The sequence below is a fragment of the Lepus europaeus genome, chromosome 14 (assembly GCF_033115175.1).
Source record: "Lepus europaeus isolate LE1 chromosome 14, mLepTim1.pri, whole genome shotgun sequence".
NCBI classification, from domain to species: Eukaryota; Metazoa; Chordata; class Mammalia; order Lagomorpha; family Leporidae; genus Lepus; species Lepus europaeus.
The window spans coordinates 88,476,417-88,498,986 of record NC_084840.1 but is presented as its reverse complement, the minus strand read 5'-3'; the positions used below and the strand labels follow the sequence as shown (position 1 = coordinate 88,498,986).

General features: G+C 39.1%; 1 pseudogene; it reads right to left on the bottom strand.

Moving 5' to 3' along the window:
• Nucleotides 1-4,738: 4,738 nt before the first annotated feature.
• Nucleotides 4,739-22,570, bottom strand: part of LOC133773506 (prostaglandin-E(2) 9-reductase-like) — a 21,449-nt pseudogene continuing 3,617 nt past the window's right edge.

The following is a 22,570-nucleotide window of genomic DNA, read 5'->3' as shown; positions in this document are numbered from 1 at the left end:
AAACTTTCTCCCAGGCATGGACATGTAAGAAAGAAGACAGAATACACGCACATAAATGCATACATATAGGGTTTGGCACCTTTCTCTCCCTCTGTCTCTCTGTCCTCTCCATCTCTCTCTGCTACACAGCCTTTAAAATGAATAAATAAGAGGCAAATGTTGTAGTGCAGAAGATTAAGCTGCCACTTGAGATGCCAGAATCCCATATGAGCACCAATTTCAGTCCTGGGTGCTCTGACTCCACTCCAGATTCCTACTAACGTAATGTACCTGGAAAAGCACTAGGATATGGTGCAAATACTTGGATCCCTGCCACCCCAGTGGGAGACTTGGATGGATAGCCTGGCCCAGGCCCTATTGCTCTGGCCATCTAGGGAGAGCATCGGTGAATGGATGATCTCTCTCTCATTGTCTCTCCCTTTCTCTCTCTATAACTCTGCCTTTCAAGTAAATAAACATTAAAAATTGAAATAAAGCAAAACAAATCTCTTAAAAATAATAAATCATACTTTTGTTTCTCATTTCAATGGGTTTGCTTGATTTCTGTTTCATCCTTCCTCATGGGAAAAAGTATGGCCTTTACAAAATTCAAGACTCATGGTCAGGAATACTTGAAAATTTCTCTGCCTTTTTTTTAAAATAAAATATTGAAATCTCAATTCAGAGGGTGAAAATGTCTTTAACAACAAAGGAGAGTGTAGAGACCAAATCCCTTTGTTGGAAAGAATTTACAACAAATAAAAGTTTTATTCTTATTTAATGCTTTCAGGTTATAGAATCTGAGAAAAGACATGTGTTATAAATGAGAGTAACCATATATATGTGTGTGTATATGTGTGTATATATCTATACATATCTATATATGTGTATATGTGTGTATATATCTATATATATCTATATACACACATATATACACATATATGTATATATACACACATATTATATATATGTGTGTGCATCTTAAAGCCAGTTGGGATTTTAATTGAAAAGAAATTAATATGGTAATGTATAACAGATTAGTACAGTGTGAAATTGTATGTACTCAAAAATGGTAGCTATGTTATCATTGCTAATATTTTAATAGTGCAGAGTAAAATAAAGATCGAAGTATAAACATGGAATGCGACAGGAGTGACAATAATTCTTACCTGTTAAGTACTGTAATTAATTATCACTTTTATCAGTTTATATCTTATGCTTTTATGAAAGTATAAAGATCTCTCAATTCCTTGAACTTGGAACTCTGTCTTACAAACGTCATTCCTTCTATTTGTGAAATCTAGTAGTGTTGTATATGCTGTACAGTGAACACAGAATTAGTGAATTAGTAAAATTGATGTGAACTTGCTACCAAAAATATTTATACCTTTTTTATTGTTGACAAAAAGCTAGGTGGATTTATGTTCTAAACTTGGAAGGATCAGTTTCCATTTTCTTTGAGAATTTGAACTAAAAGAGGATGGACTATTTCTTACCTAAGTTGATAGATTTAGCTAAGGAAGAAGGAGATGTTTCAGTTGTTGACAATTTGTATTTTGGGTAAGTTCTAGGCAAGGGAATACCATTTGAATAATTTAGCAATTATTATTAATAAACATTTATTATAAAGTTGTATTCATGAAAGAAAGGCAGATTCTATAACCAGTAAGTAAATTAACTTTCACTCTAATTGCAGCTTCATAGATATCACCTGTTTAGCAACCTAGACATGAAGTCATTGAGCCCAGATGGTGCCCCTTTCTTTTGAATTTGAGTGTCCCTAGGTAAACAATGCCTCCATTTTCTGATGAATTTTAGCATGGAGGCCTTTGTCATGACATCTACTGGAAGCCCCTATGTGAGGTTTGTGATGCAGGAGGTGTCCCGGACGCCAGTGATTGGACACCTCTCTTGTAATCCATGCTGTTTAGCAATTCACACTCAGTTACACCTGTGTCCACAGGGCAGGAAACAGACACACAATTTCTGTCACTTTCTGCAAAACAACAGATTGTTGTGTTTTCTAAAGACCCCTAGCTACCACTGACGGTATTTCGTGTATGGTTTGTTTCCTTCTGACTCGTTAGGACAAAAACTGATTTGTCTAGACCTAAAGGCCATTTCATTGACATTTTGGGGTTGTCAGCCTTTAGGGAAGTAGCAGTTAGCACCTGTTTACTAGGCATTGTTTCTCTTCGGATATTGGAGAACAAGAAAATTCACAGCATATATTCTGGAATATGAGGCGTATTTTTGTAAAGTGACTAGGAGTCCAGGTGTTCCCTACCTGCAGCTCAAAGATGAGGAATGCAGAAAAATTAGGGACTGAAGTAATCTCTTTGAATATAAATTCCTATTCATTACATTTTCTTAGACTGACAAACAAAATTTATAAGTAATTAAATAGAATCTTTATTGTGATAAAGCAGGATATTTCCCTGCAATAAAAGTATGGTTCAACATAAAGCAAAGCAAACTGTGATATGCCACATTAACAGGAAGAAGACGAAAGTGACATGATCACCTCAACAGATGTGGAAAACATACTTGACCAAACTCAACATAGTTTTTCATAAAAACTCAGCAAATTAGAGAGTAGTAACGTCAAAATCTTAGTGGATCTGATGAGTTTGAAGTAATATCTCATTGTGGTTTTGATTGGTATTTCTCAAATGATTAATGATGTTGAGTTTCTTCATATGCTGTTGATCATTTGTATGTCATCTTTAGCAAATGTGTATTTAGTTCTTTGTCTCCATTTCATTTGATCATTTATGGGTTTTTGGTATTTTCTTGAGTTATAAAAATCTTTTTATATTCTCGAAATTGACCTCTTTTCAGAGCAAGAAAAAATAGTTATTTTCCCCATGGAATGGTGAAATTACTCTCATTAAATACAATAAGCATATGTAGATTTAACAATTTTAGCATTTTACTATAATTGTTACTTATGTAACTGTTATATTTGTAATGTTTAATATAATCTTAGTTTAATATAATACTAATGTAATTATTTTAGTTCAATATAATTTCATTTGTCTGTTTTTGCTTTTGTTGTCTGTGCTTTTGAGGTCTTATCTCCATGAAGGAGACCCAGAGGAAGCTATTGGCTCTTGGCTTAAGACCACCCCTGCCCTGGCAGTTGTGGCCTGTAGGGGAGTGAACCAGCTGATGGAAGATTCCTTTCTGTCTTTCACTCTCTTTCTCTCTCTCTCTCTTCTCTGTAACTCTGACTTTTAAACAAATAAATAAATCTTTTTAAAAATGTCAGGGAATAAAATTGTTAACAATTTTATATTCATTTTACTAATTCAATAATTATTTACTCATTGCCAATCACACAGCATAACATATTAAAGTTAGAAAAGGGAAAATATGCCATTGATAAGCTATAGACCATGTCAAAGAACTGCCTGTATAATTTGTACATTTTCATAACTACATAAAATATAAAGTGATAAAAACAAATCTCTATAAAAATATTTAATCTGTAGCAGCAATTGTTCCTTGCTTGTCACTTTCTCTGTCATTTTGCATTATGTCCCTTCCTTATTACTTTTGTGTATGCTAACAAAAGCATTAGCAATTATATTTGCAAATTTGAGTATGCATAATTTTGCTTTATGCTGACTTATTCATAAAATATCTCACTCTTTTTATCAAGTATTAAAAATTCCACAGGGCAATAGGAATGTACACGCTCTGCTTCTAGTACATGTTTTTTTCTCAGATTCTGTAAGCTTAGAGCACAAATGTAGCATAAATATATTTGGTGGACTTTAAATACTCTGCCATTATTGGTTTTTTGCCTCCATACCCATTCTTTGGTTTTAAATAGACCTTAAAATCATCCTCTGCACTGAGATGACCATATCTCAGGAAATCATAACCAGCTGTTGTTATTGACCCTCTCTGGCCAGCTTTTCTCAAGGCAAATGCAGTGTTAGAGTCTCTAGCAAAGAACTGGAAGGGAGAGATTTCAAGTTACTAAACTTTTAAGTTGAGAAGATTTAATGAACAATTCCATGTAGAGGTGATAAAAATTTCTGCCTATGACCACAAACTTGTTGGAGATGACTTCAATCAGATAAGAACTGAGCATGTTTGGGAGTAGATGAAGTGAACATCATTTTGCAAACATTTACGTTGTTGATCCTCACAGCACATAGATGATTGGAGAACAGAGACTAATATCTATCCTACATTCTTCCTGAGAAAATAAGTGGAAGATTGCATTGACCAAGGCCATGTACAAATCAGCAGAATACCAAAGGTTTCTGTTCAGGCCATCCTGAACTTTCATGTCCTTTGAAAACAATTGGAATTCAAAACCCTATTAGAGAAGTAGAAGATTTTTATTATTTTATACTGTATATTTGTCAATCTGGAAGTTCTGAAAGGATTTCAAACATTTCAAGACATCAAACAAAACACTCAAGCCATCAATAAATACTGGGTAGAAAATAAATAGAAATGCATTACAAGATATGACATGTTGAAACTTCACATCACTACAGATATAAAAGAAGGCCCCACAGTCACCTGCAGAACAAAGCTGGCATTATTTAAAGATGATATGGCCATGTACTTAAACAATCCAGAAGAAATCTAAAGGCAAACTTAAATATGCATTTCTTGTTGTCATGGTAAAAGAAGAAAAGTGGTAGAAATAAACACATATTGTTAATATACAAGAAAAGAAAAACAGACATAGACTTGGCCCAAAGAAATCTTGACATTTTGGAAAGAATTACACCTGTAGAAAATACTGCATAGGATCTTTTATGCCTCCATCACCTGAATGTTCTCTTTCATTCACTTCTCAATGAAACTTGGCCAGGACCACAACCCCAGGCTGCAGCTGGTAGTAAAGGGCTAGACCTCACTTGTACTTTTTTGCCAAGGCACAAAGAACTGTACCATCCAAAGGAAATGGAAAGTTCTGATCCACCCTGTGAGTGAAGGCAGAAAGGTTGAATCCTTGAATATCTAGCATGCTAGGAGTCTTCCAAAATAGACTATGATGCCCACTCTTGGCCAGTGCTTCTCAAATGAATTCTCTAGACCAACATAGCTAGCATCATCTGAGTTGTTGCTACAGATGCAAATTCTTCTCTTTCCTTGATCCAGTTGACAGTTAATTTCATAAAACTAAGTATTGTATGAGCAAAAGTAGTTCTCAACAAGGGTATTTTAGGTAAGCACCTTGATGTCCTTTTACCATCATTTATCTCAATGTGATCCCAGAGCACTGTAGGCAACCAGACAATGCCTTTTGACTTGCAGAAATCCTGCAGTTTGCTCTGGTTGAGATAGGGATGATGTTCCACCTGTACATGGACAAAATAGGAAAATATAGGATTAGTTGAAATGCTAATTTTAATATGAATGGAAATATTCTAAGTAAAAGTAGCTGGATTGAAAAAATAACATGTAATATAAACTTAAAATATAAACTTAATAATGTTCTGAAAACAATAAATTTAATATAATGTCTTTCAGAAAGTTGAAAAAGATGACATTCTTGAGAAAAAGCAACTCTGTAGATCAGATTGTGGTCTCCAAACAATGTTTTCCATTGTAAAGAGAGATGACAAACTCCAGATCTGGGACAAGGAAGGTACTCTTTGACCCCTGAACATTGACAGCGCCAAAAATAAAAAAAAAATTTAATAAGTAATTAGAGAATCTCTGGGAGGAATGAAAAAGTAGTTTTATAGGAATCTTACTAATAACATTTGGGTAGATTTCAACCTAATAAGGAATAAGGAATGATGAATAAAGCCAATTATAATACATAGATTTAAAAAATGAGTTCATAGTAATGAATACATAGAAAAGAAAAAAGAATGATGACACAAAAATATTTGCCCCACTAATGGTGACTATTATAGTTAATTCTTTAACTAAAGGGAAGGTATTATAGTTAAGCTGGTGTTACAGGAATAATTCTAGGTTGTGCTAAGTGCAAATATCAAGTAAAAACAGCAAAGAGAGTTAAAATGCAATTAATTATTTACAAACCCCAATGAAATAACTAAGGCAAACATTATTCATAAGAACCCATCTATTATGTAAAAATTTGCTGTGGGATATTATATCATTAGTTGAATATTGTCACCTAACTCATTACTAGTAATTGCAAAGGAGAAAAACATGTTTAGGAAAAAAGGAGATCTGACTTTTACTAGCTTAAGTTAAGGGCCAAAAGTTACACTATTAATCATGGGACAAGTTGTCATTTTGTGCTATTTGAGGAATACAGGATTCTAAGAACATTACTTGCCAAAATATTTAACCTAAATACAATACAGCATTCATATCTAATTTCTAATTTACAGAAATGTGGAAGAGAGAAGCAAAAGATCTATTATTGCAAGGAAATAATCTGTGAATTCCAGAATATTTGACAAAATCAATGAGACTATCACAGAAAAAAAATTTTGCCTAGCAAACTTGATGAAAATATATGTTTAGCCGGGTGCCATGGCTCACTTGGATAATCCTCTGCCTGCGGCGCCAGCGCACCAGGTTCTAGTCCTGGTTGGGGCACCAGATTCTGTCCTGGTTGCTCCTCTTTCAGTCCAGCTCTCCGCTGTGGCCCGGGAGTGCAGTGGAGGATGGCCCAAGTCCTTGGGCCCTGCACCCACATGGGAGACCAGGAAGAAGCACCTGGCTCCTGGCTTTGGATCGGCGCAGCGCCGGCCGTGGCAGCTATTTGGGGGGTGAACCAATGGAAAGGAAGACCTTTCTGTCTCTCTCTCTCTCACTAACTCTGCCTGTCAAAAAAAAAAAAAAAAAAAAAAAAGAAAAAGAAAAGAAAAGAAAAGAAAATATATGTTTAAACTACTAGTTTGTGGCCAGTGCCATGGCTCAATAGGCTAATCCTCTGCCTGCAGCACCGGTATCCCAGGTTCTAGTCCTGGTCTGGGTGCCGGATTCTGTCCCGGTTGCTCCTCTTCCAGTCCAGCTCTCTGCTGTGGCCTGGGAGTGCAGAGGAGGATGGCCCAAGTCCTTGGGCCCTGCACTCGCATGGGAGACCAGGAGAAGCACCTGCCTCCTGGCTTCAGATCAGCACGGTGTGCTGGCCGCAGCAGCCATTGGAGGGTGAACCAACGGAAAAGGAAGACCTTTCTCTCTGTCTCTCTCACTGTCCACTCTACCTGTCCAAAACAAAAACAAAAACAAAAGAAAAAAAAACTACTAGTTTGTCAAAGGTAAAAGAGAAGACATTTGGAGGTAACAACAAAAAATTCTTATAAGGACTGGATGTTAAATAACAGGGAGAGTAATTGTTGGTATGCAGATACATGCGTACGTGTCTACTTAATTTGGACATATGACAAAATGTCAGCAAGTTTGGATACGGGAGGAAGTATATGAGATATCTGTATCACTTCATCACATATTCTAGATTAAAATTTGCAGTGAAAAGGAGTAAAACTAATATAAATATTAACTTTGGGATATTTATATTTGAAAACTAATGCTGCACAATTATATACTAAATTCATGGACTTTATAATATAATATATTTTCCAGTCAAAGGTCCTTACTTGGTGATTCCAAGTTGTTAGAAACTCAGTTAGAACAAGTGACCTGGCACAGAACGGATGTGCTTAAATGACCTGATGGCAGTAAGCAGGGAGGAGATGCTGACTTAAAGGGGCTTTGGAAAAATATGAGCTCTCATCCTGCTAACCTTTTCTGAGGGCTGATTCTGTCCACCACTAGTATCACCATAAATTGGTAGCTTCCTCCCTCTTCCCTAAGCTAATATAATAATCTCCATTTTCCCCTTTATTTAGGTCTCTGCTCAAAACATCCGAAAGTAGAGATACCAAGAGGAAAGATTCAAGTTTTAGAACACAGTGCAAACCCATACCATTTATCTTTCTTACATTCACTATGTCTTTATTTACCACCCATTCTATGCTTTCATGCTTTATTCCTACACACAGTTTCTTCCACAACCTGTTCACAAATCTACAAACCAGGTGACCTTCCATTGCATCCTACATTGATCTTGGAAAAATTCAACTTCTTCCAAGATTTGATTCCTGATTGGTCTATCCTTGATCATCTTTACCCCTCAAGATTCTTTTTCCTTTTTTTATTTATATGAAGGGAACCCGTTTCATGGATTTCATATATATGGTTTTAAGAAGATAGAAATACTTTCTACCCACCCTTAAACTCACCTTCCCTCCTCCTTCCTTAGTTATTTTTTCTTTTAATTTTTGCAATAGCATATTTTAAATTTACTTTATAGTCACAGTTTAATCTTTCAGTAAATAAAGAATTCAAAAGTAGTAAGTAGAAAAACCACTGTTCCTCAGGAGTATAACATATATTTTGTAATATTAACAACAATATAAACAACAACCAAATCCTTAAATGTCAATTCCACTCATAAACATTATATTTTTACATGTATTTGAGCAAAAATATCCTCATTTTTTTCCTAAGCTTTTACAAACATAGAAACCATGGACAGCCATCCATGCCCTTCTACATAAAGGCTCTGCCTGTATAATCTTTTTTTTTTTCTGTAAAGTAATTTGAACAAGAGTGGAGATCAACTGGATACCTGGTAGTGGTATATGCAGAAGGGAATGAAAAACACAAGGGGATATGGAAGATGCTCACCTGGTTACAAAAAGGCTTGTATGAGCCCAGCCTTGTTCAGAATCAACTCCAGGCTGCCTGAGTTGAAGTTGAATACCCCAATGCACTTGGTCAATCCTGCAACCTTGCACTTTTCCATGGCCTAGAAGGAAACACAGTGAAGAAACATTTCCATATTTAGCTAAATCAATATAGATGGAAGAGAACAGTTGAAAATAAACACTGCCAAGAAGTTTTAATGTAGCTAATGGACACTGACTGGCATAAAGAGAAAAACTAGTAAAGAAAATAAGAGAAGACAATGGAAGCAACAAAAAGGATTCCTATGTCCTTGTTAGGAAACTAGAGGAATTATCATATGTGGAGGAGAAAATATGCCTGTCGCTATTGACCCTAATTCTTCCCTCTGTTCCTTTCCGTTTCATCCCAGCATTGCCTTCCTACCCCCTCCACTCCAGAACATTAGCACTTGTCAATAACATGGATTTCTAGATCCAAGAACACATATCCTATTATCCCAATTTAAACATAAACTGACATTCCTCTGGCTTCTTCAACACACTCTCGTCTAAGTACTTACCTCGCAGGTGGCACAGATATCCACTGTCAAATAGGACGTTTTCGGCCAGCGGCTCAATAGGCTAATCCTCTGCCTAGCGGCGCCAGCACACCGGGTTCTAGTCCCAGTCGGGGAGCCGGGTTCTGTCCCGGTTGCCCCTCTTCCAGGCCAGCTCTCTGCTGTGGCCCGGGAGTGCAGTGGAGGATGGCCCAAGTGCTTGGGCCCTGCACCCCATGGGAGACCCAATGGCCACGGCAGCCATTGGAGGGTGAACCAACGGCAAAAGGAAGACCTTTCTCTCTGTCTCTCTCTCTCTCACTGTCCACTCTGCCTGTCAAAAAAAAAAAAAATAGGACGTTTTCATGTTCATCTGTTGGAGTAATTCCTTCCCCAGGCTGGAACAGCAGCAGGCATTGTTTTTTATGGTGTCACCAAATTCAATTACTCACTCATGGCAGACACCAAGGTGTATTTATGACTGGAACAACAAACTTTCTTGAAAGAAGTAGAGCAAAATTCCACATAATTACAAATTGTATTGCATATGAATTAATAAAGAATGGCATTAGAGTACAGACTTTTTCCTCTTCTTTTATGTCTATTATAGATACTTATAACTACCATTTTCCAGGTCCTATTGTGTCCTATTGATGTATATTACTTTGAGTTCTTCTATTCTTTTCTCTGGAGAGATGTCTTTCACTCACTGGGAAGGTCAATATAGTTACATGACCCTGATCTCCACCAATAATGTAATCTTGATGCAGGATGTTCCTCATCTCCTGAAAACCTGTTGATCAGAGGGCCAGCACTTGAATCATAGAGGATTGACTAAGGTTCTATTTAATAACAATTCTAACATTAAAAGATTTAGAGAAGCTAGCACATGTTAAAGACCATTAGAATATAATTGCTCCATGGCCATCTATGCCACTAATGAAAAGGCTCAGAAAAAAAATTAGAGAAATGTAGTGGCAAAGTGATTGTTATGAACAGATGTATTTCCTAAGGTTGCTTCAGAACTGTACATATACTCATGATTTGGGATCTACATTTATGTGATCCAATAAACTACATTATTTAAACTAGTCTGAGCAGATCTTAGATAGCATAGACTAAGCTTCTAAAAATTTATATCTGTATTCTTCTTTAATCACCCATGAAAATGATGGCCATGCTGACAGCTAAAGAGAAATAAATTTCATTATGTTAACTGCCTACCTTCAGAGCTGCTAGGAAATGAATAATACAGAGATCAACATAGTCCAGTTGAAGTTTTCTCAATGAATCTTCTAAACTTGGTCAGATGATTTCTGGTCTATGAAAAGTGGACCAAAGCTGCAGTGTGTAAATGATAGAAAGTGTGTTGAATGAATACATTAGTAAAATTTCTTGGTTTACTTCATGTAGTACTAACAAATTTTTCTGCTGATTAGAAAGTGATGAAATGATTGAAAATATTCTTTTTTTTCAGGTTTCCTGCATCCTGTCTATCCACATGACCTCTATGATTTGTTTGGATATTGCTCATAAATATACTTATTCCTGGATAGAAAAATTTTATCAAGTAATGACAATGGTCATTGTTTGAAATATGTTCAATAGATTTTACAAAACGATTTACTAATCTGATTCTGTTTGTAGTGGCTACTGCCTAAATGTTCACCATGAAGCCATAGCTTCCTGAACATTGGACATGGCTGTGGTCCTGCTTCTGCCTAAGCAAGCCTTGTGAAGGCCTAACTTCCCAAATGGAATGCAGCTGCAGTTAAAGCACACAGTTTGGATTATTACTAGATATTGCTTTAAGGAAAACTCCTTATTGTACTCCAAAGGGCATAGAAGATGAGCTAGGAACAACATGACCACCAGGAGCAACTTGAACTTTTGCTTCCCATCATAAATATGTCATATAGTGTTACCTCACTTGCTTGTGCCTGCTTGTTATTGCTTTACAATGATTAGTCCAGCTGTACATTCCTGCTTGTTATGTTACTAGTTGAACCTTAGACTAAATAATAAAAAGTGCTGGCTGGAGCCATCTAATGGCTCTCTTCAGATGAAGATGCCCATGTCTTGGCTCAGCATTCGAAACTCCACACCTGTTAACCATTAAACTTGATGAGAATTAGCATAACTTACGTGTTTATAATTGAGTGGAAAATACTTTGAATACTTTAATATTTGTGCACACAATTTAAGACCAATGTCTATGTCATGTTCAGCATGGGAAGAGCTCTCTTATGTTACTCTCTCTTATGATAAAAGCTGCAATTCATACTGAGAAAAAAATAAAATTACTGAAGTAACCCAGAAAGTGAGCAACACAATACTTTGATTACCGTTCTATCTGGTTCCATAATCTGTATTGCTTGGGTTGAGAAATAGAAAGGTAAAGGGACTTTACTTAAAAGATAAAAATTTGAAGACAGCAATCATTAGAAATCCATATTCACTTTCTGTTCATGATACTGGATGTTGTATGTTAAAATGTATGATTTTTAAAAAAGATATTCCAAATCTCAACTTTTTTTTTGACAGATAGAGTTAGACAGTGAGAGAGAGAGACAGGGATAAAGGTTTTCCTTCCATTGGTTCACTCCACAAATGGCCGCTACGGCCAGAACTATGCTGATCCGAAGCCAGGAGCCAGGAACTTCCTCCCAGTCTTCCAGGTGGGTGCAGGGGCCCAAGCACCTGGGCCATCCTCCACTGCTTTCCCAGGCCACAGCAGGGAGCTGGACTTGAAGAGGAGCAACCGGGACTAGAACCTGGTGCTCATATGGGATGCTGGTGCAACAGGCAGAGGATTAACCAAGTGAGCCACGGCGCCGGTCCCCAAAATGTATGATTAAAATCACACCAATCAGAACAATTCCTCAATAACTACTGAATAAATTATATGATTTTCATTCCCACATATTGTGTTTAATTATCACACCTGCCCTGTACATACATTATACTTCTGAAGTGTAGAATATGTCTTCTCTCTTCACAGTGTCATCTGCAATCTTGCTTCAGATGGCCAGACCTACTTCCTCTTCATTTTTGTACAAATGAGCAGAATCAATGTGGTGGCCTCCAGCATAAATAGCTATCTTGGTGGCCTCCATAGCCTTACTCTTAGGGACCTGGAGAAGAAGCCATCAGTATTTGGAGACCCATGTGATTGGAAGTAGTATTGGCAGATAAGTGGCCTTTATAAGAAGCAATTTTTTTCATGTCTTGGAATAATTTCACATTTTGTGAAAAATGTGTCCATCTCCTTTCTCCTGGATCTTCCCTAATTAATAGAAAGAACTAGACAGCTCAGAATCTTCACATAGGAAACCACGTTGATCACCGGTGTCCAAGGTCCTTGGGAACAACGGCAGATTTATCGATTTGTTGGAAGGACTCACAGGACACAGCAGAAAGTTAATTTCATGATTGTTAATTACTTACAGAGTGAGTTCACAAAAGAAAGTTAATATAGTGGTAAATGATAAGTGAAGTATGGAAAACTACAGTACCATTGTCGGAGTCCTCATCCAGTGAAATAAACGGAATACATCAAATTCTGTTAGAATTGAATTTGACAACATATGGGAGAACTTATCTGTAAAGAATGTTGTTTATTTTCTTTAAAGATTTATTTTATTTATTTGAAAGATTTATAGAGAGAGGTAGAGACAGAAAGAGAGAGGTCTTTCATCTGCTGTTTCACTCCCCAGATGGCTGCGATAGCCGGAGCTGTGCTGATTTGAAGTCAGGAGCCAGGATCTTCTTCTAGGTCTTCCCACACAGATGCAGGGTCCCAAGGACTTGGGCTATCTTCTACTGCTTTCCCAGGTCATAGCAGAGAGCTGGATCAGAAGAGGAGGAGCCTGGACTAGAACCAGCACCCATATGGAATGCCAGCACTTCAAGGCCAGGGCTTTAACCTGTTGTGCCACAGTACGAGCCCCCAAGAATATTGTTTATTTAGAGTCTCCATTTTTAAACATTTTCAATGAGGACTGGTTACATAGACACACTATCAGAACACACATAAATTTTGGTCTCACAAATAAGAGCTCCACTCTCTGCACAAGCAGGTTAGCTACAACCACCGCCCTAACAAGTTAGGGAGTGGGGAACAATATAGAGTCCCTGATACCAGTCAAAAGCAAGTTTGAAAACAGGCAGTTCAATGGATAGCATGGTATTGTGTTAATTCTTTTAGACAGAGCTATTCTGTCTACACACACACACACACACACACTGCTAGCAGTAAATATGAATACCTAAAGGATACAGATTTTTTTTAAAAAATTACCTAAATCAAGTAAGGCATATTAAGTCTGAGTTCATTTCTTAAATCCAGAACAATTCTTTTTAGGGAAGATATAAACAGCAAAATTCGGAATTATTGGCTTTCTCACATTGGATGAAGATTTAAAACTACATTTGTTACAGGGGAACTAGACGGATTAATGTATTTTCTATTTATTTGAAGAGCTTGAGAGGCTTTTTTAAAATAAAATTACAATGAACTGCAGACTGGGTCCTCTTGCCCTCTCAATCCCAGTCCTCTACTTCGCCTTCATGTGAGAGTACTCGGAGATCTACCAAGGCTGACCCTGCCTGGTGTTCTCATCCTTCTCCCTCCTTCATGCCACATTGCTCTGCCAAGTAACCAAGTTGTCTCACACGTCTTCAGTCTTCACAATACTCTTTGATGATTTCCTTAAGTCTACACAAGAATCAAGTGGAAGCTCAAATCTGAGGTAAACAGGCCCAACTCACACAATTAAGTAATCAGAGGACAATATCAGTGTTCAAAATTCCCATTTTCTCATTTTAACTTCATATGTCAAGAAGTACCATTTTACTTTAATGCTTGCTAACAAGAAATGATAATTGAGTCTTGCCTTTATTAGGTCCTCATTTCACTGATAAGATACTGAATTTCACTTCAGCTTCAGATGCGGAACAAGGCAAGGCAGGCGGGGAGAGGTGGGGAAAGACTGTGGACCACCAGTGTCCTGATGGGAAAAGGTATGGGACAGACAGCTGGAGCCACACCAAGCCCAGCCAGGAAGCATCATCCCTGCAAGGTTCAGCCTCCTGGGTTTGACAATGAAGCCCTGGCTCAGCCACTGGGGCCTGAGAAAAGACTTTGCACACGATGCTGATTGGCACCAACTTGTGTTTCCTGAAATGCCATGGAACCAATCAACTCACTACTGATTAGGATGAGCACTGGTCTGATCAGTCACAAGGTCACAAGTAGGCATTGTGCAATAGTTTCCAATGAAGAAAGATTGATTACTTGCCTGAAGATGTGTGAAAATTCATGTCATGTGGATAAATGGTCAGGAATATTCTTCAGTGGATGCTTATTTATGAATAGGTTTTATTTGTTGCTTCTTATTAAGAAGGCAATTAGGGAGTGGACACTGTGGCTTAGCAGGTAAAACCACTGCCTACAGTGCCAGGATCCCATGTGGGTGCCAGTTTGAGTTCCAGCTGCACCACTTTTTTCTTCTTTTTTTAAACTTTTATTTAATAAATTTCGAAAGCACAACTTTTGGATTATAGTGGCTTTTCCTCCCATAATTTCCCTCCCACCTGCAACCACCCTATCTCCCATTCCCTCTCCCATCCCATTCTTCATCAAGATTCATTTTCAATTATCTTTATATACAGAAGATCAACCTGGTATATACTAAGTAAAGATTTCAACAGTTTGCACCCACACAGATACACAAAGTATAAAGTACTGTTTGAGTAGCAGTTTCACCGTTAATTCGCATAGTACAACACATTAAGGACAGAGATCCTACATGGGGAGCAAGTGTACAGTGACTCCCATTGTTGATTTAACAATTGACACATAGGTCTTTATGTGTCTGCTTAGTTCACTTAGTATAATGTTTTCTTTTTTTAAAAACTTTTATTTAATAAATATAAATTTCCAATGTACAGCTTATGGATTACAATGGCTTCCCCCTCCCATAACTTCCCTCCCACCCGCAACCCTCCCCTCTCCCGCTCCCTCTCCCCTTCCATTTGCATCAAGATTCATTTTCAATTCTCTTTATATACAGAAGATCAATTTAGTATACATTAAGTAAAGATTTCAACAGTTTGCACCCACATAGAAACACAAAGTGAAACATACTATTTGAGTACTATAGCATTAAATAAAAATGTACAGCATATTAAGGACAGAGATCCTACATGAGGAGCAAGTGCACAGTGACACCTGTTGTTGACCCAACCAATTGACACTCTAGTTTATGGCGCCAGTAACCACCCTAGGCTCTCGTCATGAGTTGCCAAGGCTATGGAAGCCTTCCAAGTTCGCTGACTCTGATCATATTTAGACAAGGTCATAAAAGACAGGGTGAGGATAGTAACCAATGATCGTAAGAGTGGCATTAACCAGGTCTGAACAATTATATAGCATTAAGTGGGGAAGAGGACCATCAGTACACACAGGTTGGGAGTAGAGCCATTGGAGGTAGAGTAGAGGTTATGATTACAAAGGAATGAGGCCCAAGTGTGCTAGACAGGGCCTAGAACAAAGGACAGAGTCATTATTAGAGGAGCTAAGAAAGGTGCTGTCTAAGCTACAATTAAGTTTTCTGATTGAGAGGCAAATAGAACCTGATAGAAGGGGCTTGATAATAATCTGGTGGGCTTTAGGCCTTGTAAGTTAAGAGGCCCAGACCTATCTATCTCTTCACATGGGGTACATCCTAAGGGAGGTGTGAACCTCCTAGGGGAAGGCACTCTGTTGACTTTCATTCCTTGGCTGGCCTGGGAGGAGAGCTGGCCAGGTAAAGGCAGGGGGCATCTCTAACAAGATATTTACAGTTCTGCCTGCAATGTTGCTGACCCTACTTGGCCATCCCCTCAGCTGAAGTGGTCACTTTGGAAGTTGGGCTGAGTGAAGGGCTTTTCAGCTTAGAGCCAGTAAGATCTGTGGCTCTGACCTGGGCATCCTTCGACTCCAGGCCAGGTCCATTTCCAGTGATCCAACTCTTGGCAGAGCTGCCAGGGCTCTTCACAAGTTGACTTCTGCTGAAGCCCAGGCTTACCACATTGAAAGCCACTGCAGTGGACTGGTCTGTTGGGTCTCCTTGAGGGCAGATCACTGTACAGATCAGCCATTAAAAGGCCTGCCACCCATTGCTTCTGATGCCTAGCTTTCTTTTCCTCCTGGTTTTTGTTAAAGCAGACCGGAGGATGCAAGTCAAGGGAGTGCCCAAGTCCCATCTCTAATCTTCGGTGGCCTGAACTACAAGTCTATAGTCAGAGGCATGTTCTGTAGTAGTTTTTCTAAGGTAGACAATGCCCATGAAGAAAATTATATTCTCACTTAAAAATTTTCTTTCCCTTTGGTCTGAAAGGGAGGTTTTTTCTACTTACTGTTTACTTTGCTGATGGCGAAGTAAATCTAGCTATGAGATTATTATTTAAGTTCTTATTTTGGCTATGCTATTACAGAAAAATGTTAGTCATCTCTTTTATAAGGTCTAAAGATTTAATTGTGCATCCTACAGATTCCTTTATAATAGAATTAGTTTCCTACCTTGAGGAGAATAGAGAAATGAAAGAACAAGTTGGGCTTAGAATAGAGAAATGAGGGAGCAAGTCCTAGATTGCTTACTGACAATAGCAATATTACATGAATACTTAGCAAATAGTTTCAACCATTAGATAACAACTGAAGAAAACATTTACCAGAAGGTCCAATGCCTTCTATAAATTTTAAGAATCATGTATTTGAAAACACCTCTTAAATATCTAACATGGTGTAGTTTGTTTAACCAGTAAACTTAAGCACAACCATCTAAAATGCTTTTAGTTTCTTTCTATCAACAAGTATAAAACATATGATGCAGAGATTCAGGTCACACAAATTAAAATGTATCTTTGATTAATTTTAGCAGCTTAAATTTATGGACAATCTTATCTATAAGCCAATTAAAATAAAACTCTTAAAAATTTTCCTATGTGGATATACAACATGTATACATATATAACATAACATAATAGACCAATATAGCTATTTTAATAATAGCTTTTAAAATCTTTAACTCTTTTTGTAGATTGCCAATTGATTTGAATTGCTTTTTGTTTTTAGTAACCTCAGTTAACCATACTTTCTCTCAGTTGGTACTGTTAATACATTATTGGCTTCAGCTGTTTACAGAGCCATCCCAAAGTACTGAATACAATAGAAGTGGCTGGAAAAAGTCCATAGGAACCTATAGGAGGACAGCTAAACATAGAACCAACAATGCTTTAGTTTTATGAGCAGCAAATCATATATAACTGTGGATGACAAAAGACTTTAAGTTGCCATGTTTAAAATTATAAACTCATCAACCAACAAGAGGCACTTGCTTACTTCACAGTATTTTTGAAAGCAGCTGTAGGATTTTACAAGTATTTAACCTTTTAGGCCTCTGGGGCTTTTTCATTAAGATAACTATCATGTCTAGTAACACAAGATCATTAGACTTTTTAATTCTCAAACATTTGTATTAATAGCATTTTCCATTATAGAAACTTAAAGTCTGGTACCACATCACATCTTGACAGTCCTTCTAATATAATCCAAATAGCCTGATTAGTTGTTGTCTCTATAAGATGAGAGACATAGGTCCTTCGATTTTTTCTGTTGGGCCCAAACTGGAAAAATCAAAGTCCAAGATTTACTGGAAATTTTAGAGTCCAGATTGTTTGGAACTTTGATTTTTTGAATGCCTGTCAAGAATGCCAAGAAGGCTCAAAATCCAAAATATCTGGTTGAAATAAGATTCCTTAAAATCATGACATAACATAGACCAAATTTGATCATTGTTACAAGGTGATTATTCAAATCTTTGAAAATAAGCACATATTTAAATAACCCATAGCTCTTAATAAAAATTCAGCTGTTTTTGAACAATTAGAATTTAACAGACATCAAGAGAACATAATAGATTACTTTCACACATTGCTTTAACAGAGAATCAGATTTTAATTCTATGTCAAAGAGAAATTGAACTTCCTGTGATCTTTTGCTGTGAGGTTTCCTTCCTTTACCTTCTTTCATATTGATGACCATGTTTCTGTGTTTCTGTGTGTAACACATCTTTAAGCATCTTTTGCAGGGCTGGACGAGTGGCAACAAATTCTTTCAATTTCTGTTTGCTATGAAAAGTCTTTATTTCACCTTCATTCACAAATGAGAGCTTTGCAGGATATAATAATCTGGGCTGGCAGTTTTTCTCTCTTAGTACCTGGGCTATGTCTTGCCATTCCTTTCTAGCTTGTAGGGTTTCTGATGAGAAGTCTGCTGTGAGTCTAATTAGAGATCCTCTGAGAGTAATCTGACGTTTCTCTCTTGCACATTTCAGAATCTTTTCTTTATGTTTCACTGTGGTGAGTTTGATTACAACATGTCGTGGTGAGGATCTCTTTTGGTCATGTTTATTAGGGGTTCTATAAGCTTCCTGTACTAAGATGCCTCTGTCCTTCTCCAAACCTGGGAAATTTTCTGCTAGTATCTCACTGAAAAGGCCTTCTAATCCTTTCTCCCTCTCCATGCCTTCAGGAACTCCCAGAACCCAAATGTTAGGTTTTTTAATAGTATCCTGTAGATTCCTGACAGTATTTTTTAGATTTCTAATTTCCTCTTCTTTTCTTTGGTTTGCCTGTTTCCTTTCCTGTTCTCTGTCTTCTAAGTCTGATATTCTCTCTTCTGCTTCACCCATTCTGTTTTTAAGGCTCTCTAATGTGTTTGTCATTTGATCTATTGAATTCTTCATTTCATTATGATTTCTCATCACTATCACAGTTTCTTGTTCTACTAGTTGTTTCATTTCATTTTGATTCTTCCTTAATATTTCATTTTCACAAGAGAGATTTTCTATCTTGTCCATTAAGGATTTCTGTAGTTCAAGAACTTGTCTTTGAGAACTTCTTAACGTTCTTATCAATTTTTTGAGATCCGCTTCTTGCATTTCTTCTATCTCATCATCTTCATAATCTTGAATTAGGGTGTCTTTTTCATTTGGGGGCGTCATAGTGTCTTCCTTGTTCTAGTTACCTCGGTTTTTGCGTTTGTTGTTTGGCATGTTGGAGATATTTGGTTTCTTCACTGTGGTGTTTTTTCTTGTTATACTATGGCTCTATATTAAGTGTACTGTCTGCTTTCAGTGGAGCCTTAGAGGCTTGAGATGAATGTGGCCTGAGAGCTCTGTTTGGTTCCTCAGGGTTGAGGGTGTGTCTAAGGTGACACTCCCAGGTTAGGCGTGGTAAATCTTTCTTTCATTCTTTTTTTGATTCAAAAGGGAAGTAATTCCGCACAATTGAAAGCACAGCTGAATGTAATTGGAGGTAGTTAGCAGGTGAATGATATACCCACAGAAGCCAGAGATCAGAAGCTCTTTCCCAAGGACCACACAGGGAATCTCTGCTGCCCTCAGTGTGGGCTCCAATTCTCCTGCAGTCTCCCACTGGGTTGCCAAGTTAGATGCTAATCTCCTGTTATTTCACCCCTCCCCCCAGAGTCAGGTTTTTCTGCTAGGCTCAGGGCTGGTGCAGACCTGAGGTCGCCCTGCTTATGACGTATGTCCAAAATGGCGCCTGCTCTTTGTCTTGCTCGCCTTTGAGGGGTGAGTGGAGAGAGAGAAACTCGTGTCCGTATCTGTCACTTTTTTTCCCCCTCTCTCTTCTAGTTATCCTGGTGAACTTTTCCCCACGGAGTTTCAAGCCTCGTTCCCTCTAGTCTCCTCTTTCCACTTTCTTACTGGTGTCTCGGGCTATTGAGGTTCGGCTCACCTTGTGTTCCGGTGCTGGTGTGTTGAGTCTGCCACTGGTGTCCCAAACTTGAGCTCCCATGCTCTCCATGCAGGTCCACTGTGAATCACTAGTTCCAGAAGAGTTTCCTCTGCTGTTTCTTCCCCTACTCTTCCCTGAACCTGCAGTATCTCCACTTTTATTAAACTGTCTCTTCTCGGACTATCAGTGTGCTCCCTTCCTATTCTGCCATCTTGCTGCTCTCCCAGCTGCACCACTTCTGATCCAGCTCCCTGCTAATGCACCTGGGAAAGCAGCAGCAGATGGCCCAAGTTCCTTGGGCCCCTGCATCCATGTGAAAGACCAGAAAGAAGCTCCTGACTTCTGGCTTCAGATCAGTCCAGCTTCGGCCATTGAGGCCATTTGGGGAGTGAACCAGCAGATGAAAGATCTCTTTCTCTCTCTCCCTCTCTTTCTAACCCCCCCTCACACTTTCTGTAACTCTGCTTTCAAATAAATAAAGAGAAAGATAAATAAAAGTTTTAAGTGCAAATACTGTGTGATGCACAGAAAGGAAAGGAGGGAGAGACATAATTCCTCTGCACAGTGTTTATGAGAGTTGGAAAACTGGGACATCAATGCATTAACGTATAGGTCAGTGAAAACCACCCAGGCTGGGTGTTCTTCCTAGTAGGTTAAAATGACTACCCCCAATATCAGTCACCTGGGTTCAAGTCCTGACTCTGCACCCATCCTAGCTTCTTGCTAATGTGTACCCTGGGAAGCTGCAGTGATTGATCAAGTGGTTGTGTGTGTGTCAGCCATGTGGCAGACCTAGATTGCATTGCCAATTTCTGGCTCTGGCCCTGCCCAGCCCCAGCAATTGTGGGCATTTGGAGAGTAAGCAGTGCAAGGGAGATCTCTCAAATCTATCTGTGTTTCCTGTCTCTCTGTGCCTCTCAAGGAAACAACTTTTTTTTGACAGACAGAGTAGACAGTGAGAGAGACAGAGAGACAGAAAGGTCTTCCTTTTGCCATTGGTTCACCCTCCAATGGCCGCCCCAGCCAGTGTGCTGCAGCCGGCGCATCGCACTGATCTGAAGGCAGGAGCCAGGTGCGTCTCCTGGTCTCCCATGGGGTACAGGGCTCAAGCACTTGGGCCATCCTCCACTGCACTCCTGGGCCACAGCAGAGAGCTGGCCTGGAAGAGGGGCAACTGGGACAGAATCCGGCACTCCAACCGGGACTAGAACCCGGTGTGCCGGCGCCGCAAGGTGGAGGATTAGCCTATTGAGCTGCGGTGCCAGCCAAAGGAACAATTTTTAAATAAGTGAAAGCCACCAATTTCTGGCATAATAAAGAAACAATCTAAGGACACAAAGCATTGTCAAAGAATGAGCCAAACTCCACAGTAGCTGGTGATCAGGGGCCAGCTGTATTAAGACAGGGAACTTCTGGATCTTGATGTCTGGATCAAGAGTGGCCATGCCCTCCAGACTGCTGGCCCCTGGAGGGTCCACAGCCAGGATGTGGAGGGTGTCAAGGAATCATAGGGACTGTGTACCACAGCAGCATCTGTGTGTGCTTTTCTGAGATGAAGACTCCTATTGTCGATCCAATTTGAAACATGCCCTTGACCCAAGCGCACATGTGAGTTACAAAATACAAAGACAAGATGCAAGGCTGGTGGGGAGGAAGGAACAACAGGTGGAGGGTAGAAGGCCCTTCCATCAGGAAGTCTGTTATGGAGGTGGGAGTAGAGTATAAAGGGTGAGGGCAATCGTCTATAGGACACAGTCTTGGGCATTCTAACACCAGGAGGAGAAAGCCATCTTGAGGGAAGCCAGATCTGGTAGTCATGGCAGAATGGTGGGCAGGACAGAACAGACTTTGTATTTTCAATCGCAACTCAGATTGTGAAAGCTTCATTCTCTCTGGTGGTGGCACGAGGAATTTTGTGGGGCTGAGATTTAGCACCGTAGCTGCTGGCTGGTCGCATGGCCCTGGTTGCAGGAGCACCTGCTAGTGGTGAGAGCGGCCCAGTTACCCACCTGCCACCTCATTGCTCATGCCTTCTGTACTCTGCTCTGTTAAGCTGGGGCCACCCTTGCAAACATCACCAGCTCCTTGGCCATCTGCTCGGTGTGAGGCTCCACACAGAAGGGGTGGAGGTGGGGAAACTGCAGGGCTGAAAGGGGAAGAAGACACTGGTTCCTTCTAGAATATTCCCAGCAATACTGTTCCCTGCATTGACTACTCCGGGGTAACTTTTTTTAAAAAAAATGATTTATTCATATATTTGAAAGGCATATTTACAGAGAGGCAGAGGAAGAGACACAGAGAGTGGTCTTCCATCCATTGGTTCACTTCTCAAATGGCTACGATGGCCAGAGCTGAGCTGATTTGAAACCAAGAGCCTGGCACTTCTTCCAGGTCTCCAAGATGAGTGCATGATTCCAAGGACTTGGGCCATCTGCTACTGTTTTCCCAGGTCTTAAAAGAGAGCTGGACTGGACATAGAGCATCCAGGACTCAAATCAGAGCCCATATGGCTTGTCCACACTGCAGAAAACAGTTTTACCAGTGCTGGCCTCTACTCTGGGACATCTTCCTGTATGCTATACCACTCATGCTTACTAGCTA